The sequence below is a fragment of the Terrapene carolina genome, unplaced genomic scaffold, assembly GCF_002925995.2.
Source record: "Terrapene carolina triunguis isolate 2854851 unplaced genomic scaffold, T_m_triunguis-2.0 Scaffold192, whole genome shotgun sequence".
NCBI lineage: Eukaryota > Metazoa > Chordata > Testudines > Emydidae > Terrapene > Terrapene triunguis.
The window spans coordinates 9,004,975-9,011,379 of record NW_020664543.1 but is presented as its reverse complement, the minus strand read 5'-3'; positions in this window follow the sequence as shown (position 1 = coordinate 9,011,379).

The window sequence follows — 6,405 nt, the reverse complement described above, 5'->3', positions numbered from 1 at the left end:
CAGGAGCCGGGCTCCGCCCCAGCCCCTGCACAGGTCCCGCCGAGCAAGGAGGGTTTGCCTGGATGGGTTTCCAGGGGACCTGTCTAAAGCTCGTTTCCTACAGGCCCGGATCCGAGCGGAGCTGGAATCCCAGGGACCCGGAGCAGCTGCTGGCTGTATATCGCCAGCTCTTGTTGGGAGTTGTTTGTAGGTGGTGGGTTTTGTAAAGCCCCCAGCTCAGGGGCCCTGTGGCTGTAGGAGACGCTTAAAGAAAAAGTACATGTCTAGCAGTTTCAGGTGGAAATCTGAAAAATGTGACCCCTCAATAGGGTGACCAGACAGCAAGTGTGAAAAATCGGGACAGGGTATGGGGGGTAATAGGAGCCTATATAAGAAAAAGACCCAAAAATCGGGACTGTCCCTATAAAATCGGGACATCTGGTCACCCTACCCCTCAAGGCTAAATAAACCACGAGAAGGCAAATATAAAACCCCCTAATTTTAAAAATCCTGAGTTTTTTTTAAAGTAATCTTTACGATTTTTTCAAGGCCTGACTCATGATTTTTGAACACTAGTGGTTGGTAATACTGCCCTCCTGAACTGAGCTCCTTGCAGGATCAGGGCCTAACTCTCCCAATTTGCACTTAGACCGGAACAATTGGAATTAGGTTAGTTCAAGAGTTGGTCCCAAATTTCATCCTTTTGTTTGTTTCTTCGTTCATTGGTCAACACTGACAAAAAAAGTCTTGACATTTTTAATTTTGAAATTTTTTGAACAGTTCTAGCTGATTTATCAAAGCCAAAATGTGGGGCACAATCAAAGTCTGACAAAGACCTAGTATGAGAGAGAGAAATAAACTATTCATGCAGGGAACTTAAAATGCTGTGTGATTTCTTCCAATGGGTCTATAACCTCAGTTCCATGGTCAGTTGTTTCTGATATAAAGAATTGGCAACAGTAGGGGACATGAAATTTGTGTAGACTGTAGGGAACCATGGTTATAAAATGAGAGATGCCCTGGAAATCAGGAACCTTTGAGACGATTAGGGTTGATTTTAAAAAATTACGAATGGGATTTTAAATATTTAGTACTCATATAGGGCAAGATTGTCACAGCCTTTACTCAGTTGTTTGTGGGAGTAAAACACATCCTTTAATCATAATATCATAATGTCACTACATAAATCCATGGTACGCCCACTCCTTCAATGCTGTATGCAGTTCTGGTTACCCCATCTCAAAAAAAGATATATTAGAACTGGAAAAGGTACATAGAAGGACAAAAACAATTATTAGGGGTATGGAACAGATTCCATATGAGGAGAGATTAAACGGATGGGGACTGTTCAGTTTGGAAAAGACAACTAAGAGGGGATATGACAGAGATCTATAAAATCATGAATGGTTTGGAGAAAGTGAATAAGGAAGTGTTATTTACTTGTTCACATAACATAAGAACCAATAGACAGCAGGTTTAAAACAAACAAAAGGATGTATTTCTTTCCACAATGCACAGTCAACCCCTGGAACTTGTTGCCAGGGGATGTTGTGAAGGCCAAAAGTATAACTGGCTTCAAAAAAGAATGAGATAAATTCATGGAGAATATGTTCATCAATGGCTATTAGCCAAGATGGTCAGGGAAGTGACCCTATGCTTTGGGTGTCCCTAAGCTTCTGAATGCCAGACAGGGACAGTGGGGGAGTGTCACTCGATAATTGCCCTGTTCTGTTCATTACCTCTGAAGCATCTGGTACCAGCTACTGTCAGAAGACAGGATGCTGGGCTAGATGGACCATTGATCTCACCCAGTATAGGCATTCTTAGGTTCTTAATCCTATGCTTAGCCCTGCTCAGATCATAACTCCAGCTATGGAAAGGAGATACTCTATCTGTAAGCAAGTGGGCAGGCAAGATGCAGAGAGGGGAAACAAGTCAGAGGATCCCCGGCTGTATTTCCCTTCTACCCCCATACTTGCCAGCCAACATAGCTGGCTGGGTAAACAAGATGGCATAAACTGCTCCACAAAAAGGGATAAACTTCTGCAGAGGAATTGTGACTCTCTGAGTCACAGTTAAGTCCCTGGTCTGTTCTTGTGGCAGCGTAGATATATGCTGCCCCTTACTTAGAGCAGATATTGGACAGTTACAGTTTAACCTATAGCATTTTTCATCCAAAGATGAAAGTGATTTGCAAAGCAGGGAGGATTTAGGGAGGGAGCATTCTTACCTGCCTTTTACAGATCCAGAATCTGAGGTACATAGAGGTGAGCTGATTTCCTCAAGGCAGTCCAATGAGTCAGTGGTGGAAATAGAGCCCATGTCTCCTCTGTTCTTAGTGAGAGAAAACAAAGCTAGATCCTTCAGCATAAAGAGCGAGCTGTTTTAAAAGAAAAAAAAATACTCCCTTAAAATTAATCCAAAATAAATCATCCACCAATGAGTGAGAATTTAAACTACGGTCTCCCAGCCGGTTTAAAATGCCTGCAGCCTGGGTGATCAGAATTGTTGTGTGTGCCAGATACGCCAGAGGGCATTAAGCCCAATGCCAAAGCTTGTTGCTTTTGCTTCCTTGCGTGTGAACCAGCATCACTGATGTCAGCAGAAGGCTCAAGCACACACAATGTTAGGAGACAGATTCTGAGCTTCACCTTACACCTTATGCCACCTTTGTGCCTCCCAAATTCAAGATGCTTGGTCTATATCCCTGCCCTAATTTAAATCACCCCATCCTCGGCACACCCATGATACCTCTATGCTCAGAGCTGCACAGGAGGGTGGCATCCATGCTCTGCCAACCATATCTGGGCAGGGAACCATCTGCCCTTTTAATTCCACTGGAGTGGCCTAAAGAGCTATAACTGGGGACTGATTTGGCCCCTGGGTTATAGCTCGGTTTAGAAAAACAAAAGATGACAACTATTATAAAACGTAGTGGATGTTTCTATTCTATATATGTTCTTTTACCTCGCTCAGCAACATAGTATCTGTGAACCTTCCAGTAATGTATTACTTATTGTTATTATTTATTTGTATTATAGTAACACCTATAAGCCCCAGTAATGGACCAAGATCCCATTGTGCTAGGTGCTGTACAAACACAGAGCAAAAAGTCCCTGCTCCAAAGAGCGTATAATCTAAGTATAAGACAAAAGAGAACAGATAGATACAGACAGACCAATGAGGAGTACAAAGAAACAATATTGGTCAGCATGATAGGCAGTAGTCTCACCACACCAGCAGCCCTAGCCATTGTCAAGATTTTTGTAGGCATCTTGACAAAGGAGAGTTTTAAGGAGGGATTTGAAGGAGGATAATGAGTTAGTTTTGTGGATGTTTATAGGAAGCTTGAAGCTTCTCCCAAGAGTGAGAAACAGCATGGGAGAAAGCATCTGTCATGTATTTGGTTTCTTATCCTCTCCCCAGGGGGAGAAGCATGTGCAGTGGAGTGTCTTGGTTTGGTAGATTTTCCCCCCGCAATATACCTGTTGTTGCTATGTGTTTATGTTAGACAAGGCTAGATCAAAGAAATGCACATTGCAGTTGGAGCAAAAGGTGATGAGGTTTGTGACGGTCCTTAGTTCTCGGTCTTTAGTTTTTTATGTCTGTTACAACTTTGTTTCACAGGTTTTTTTTCAGTATTAGTAATTTTAATGGTAAAAATATGGTCTTAGTGGGGAGAGAGTCAGACAAAACTTGTCCCTCTAAGTATCAGGTAAGCACAGAAAATTGACACTATTTAAAAAAACAGTGGAACAGGAACGTGTTAGGGAGAAGTGTGATCTGATCATGGGATTGAAACTACAACCACTGAATTCTAATCCTGGTTTTGCTAATGTAGTTTTGGGTAATCACTTAAGATCTAATTTTCAGAGGCATGAGCACCTGCAACTCCTATTGACTTCAGCTGAAATTGTAGGTCCTCAGCACCTCACTAAAGCAGGCCCTTAAGCCCTTTTCCATATTTGGGGAGGTAATAATGCCTGTCTCCAATGGTGGTATGAGAATTCATCCATTCATGTTTGTAAAGTGCTTGAAAGATATTGGGCCAAATTATCCCTGGTGAATGTCCATTGATTTCAGTGGAATTGTACTTAGAACAGCTCTGAATTTGGCATGGAAAATGATCAAGTATTAGTATATGAATGAATAAGTGATTGGAATGACTACACTCAATTGTTTATCCGTGATTTCTTTATGTTATCTTGTGCATACAATAGCCTGGCTTTACAATATAAAAACAATCCGAATTTAGAACATATCTGCGACTGTGCATTCAGACAGTAGCATGAAAATGAGAACAGATCAACATTCAGTGTGGGAGTTCAAAGCTTACAATGCAGCCATTCTCCACGGTTACCTGGAAACCTCATGAAAATTCTATTTTTGATTCCCTGTTCCCCCAGTTCATAAAACCTTGAGCTTGCCATTGGTTGAAATACAGTGATAAAAGTGAAGCAAAGACGCAAATGAAAACAACAAAGAGTCATCTCTTGAAACCTTTTGACTGACCATCCTAACAGCCCTAAAAACATTTTGTGGGGGGATCAACATTTGCTGCCAGGCTGCTAATACTAAATTAAGACCTTTACCTTCAATTATGTTAATATTAGAAAAATGCCAGTGAATAGGCTATGAATTACTTGTCAGTGCTGGCAAAGATGTTTGTTTCTGTATTTATTAGTAGTTAAAACAGCATTTTGATTCCTGTGTATTTTTTGAATCTTGATAGAGCCAACAGGTTTGCTTCATACTTGGCAAAGTCTTTTTTTAAATGAGGAACGGTACAGTCTAAAAGCCTTATTGTGGGTTTGGAAGCCAGGCGCTCCTGAATTCTGATCCTGGCTCAAATACGAATATGTGCCACAAGCCTACCAACCCTTACACAAGTAAGTCGAATCAGTGCTATTCAGATGCACACGCATATGCCTCCTAAAAGTAAGAAAACATGCCGCCAGGGCTAACCGCAATCTCTACCATGAAGTGTGTCTCCAGAAGGATTCAGTCATCCTGAGGCCAGATCAGACATATTACCATCAGATCTTTGACAGATGTGAAAGTTATTCTTGTCCTATCCACACAAGAGTAACAATATGTGGCCAGCTATGCCCCTGGGGCCATTAATGCCCTTGTTAGAACTTGTCAAAGTACCACAATATCATCTGAGAGGAGCATACAGGCAAAGCACAAACAACTCTGCATGACCCATCGCTGTGGGACTCAGCGAAAGGAAGAATGGTGTGCACCAAAACAATAGAATCCCCAAGTTTTTAGTTTGGGGACTCAACATTTCCCTGCCAAAACCACATACACACAGAGTAATAATGAGATTTAAAATGATGATGATGACCTGACAGGACTATTTTCATAAACTGCGACAAGGAGTTTGAAATAGTTTTTTCATTTCCTCAAATAGCCCTCCCTTCACCTAAATAGATTAAGTATACAAATAAAAGCACCCCTACCCTAACAAAATGATCCTTAGAACAATTAACATTGTGGACTGTCAAAAGCTTTCAAACCAAAGTAACAAATGCAGTGCGTGGCAGGCGAGCTCAGCCTGACCCACCAGAACACTGCTCAGTGAATTTGTCATGCAAATCAAAATGGAACCTGACATGCCCTTTGTTCTTTTCCCTTTCAGGAAATCTACTTTAAATGCCTCCCATGTGCCTTGTTTTGGAAGCATACATTCTAAATGCATCAGTGCAAATGAAGAAGGGATCCATTAAAGATAAAGGAGAGTGGGTCTGGAGAGTCTCAGAAATGTTACCGGGAGGATCTGAGAGAGTGCTGCTTCCATACAGTGGGGCTCACATGCTCTGTTGCTGATGCTACTACTGCTGCTTTTATAATGCCTCTTTTAAAAATGCTCATGGTAAAAGTTCTAGCAAGTTGCCTGAGTGTCATGTTTGTAAACATCCTCCGATGCAAAGTGGCGCATAATAATCTGGAAAAAAAATGTCATTTTGATTTACTTTTTTTTTTTTAACTTGCTTTGATTTACTTTTTTTATTCTCTAAGGACTTGTCTATGTGCTTAATGTGCATTAAACAAAATCACATCTGTAATAAGGGTGTGAGCTGGTAACTAAGTAGATTTTAAATCAATTAAAGTTTTCTAAGATAGATCAAGCATAAGCATCTCACCAACGGAACGCAGGAGAACATGAACTTTAAAGACCCACTTTTAAACATTCAGGGTGAAATCCTGACCTTGTTAAAAAACAAAACAAAACAGAAAACTCCCATTGACTTCAATTGAGATTGGAGTTCACCCTTAAGGTTTCATTTTCAGCTGGCCTCTAGGACCCACAAAACTGTGAGATTTTTGTGTATGCAAAAAAGATGTGGATGTGCCCATTAATTGAAGCAACTGAAAGTTTGCTCTTGAGAGAGGAATAGTCCTACCTCCAATACATACGTG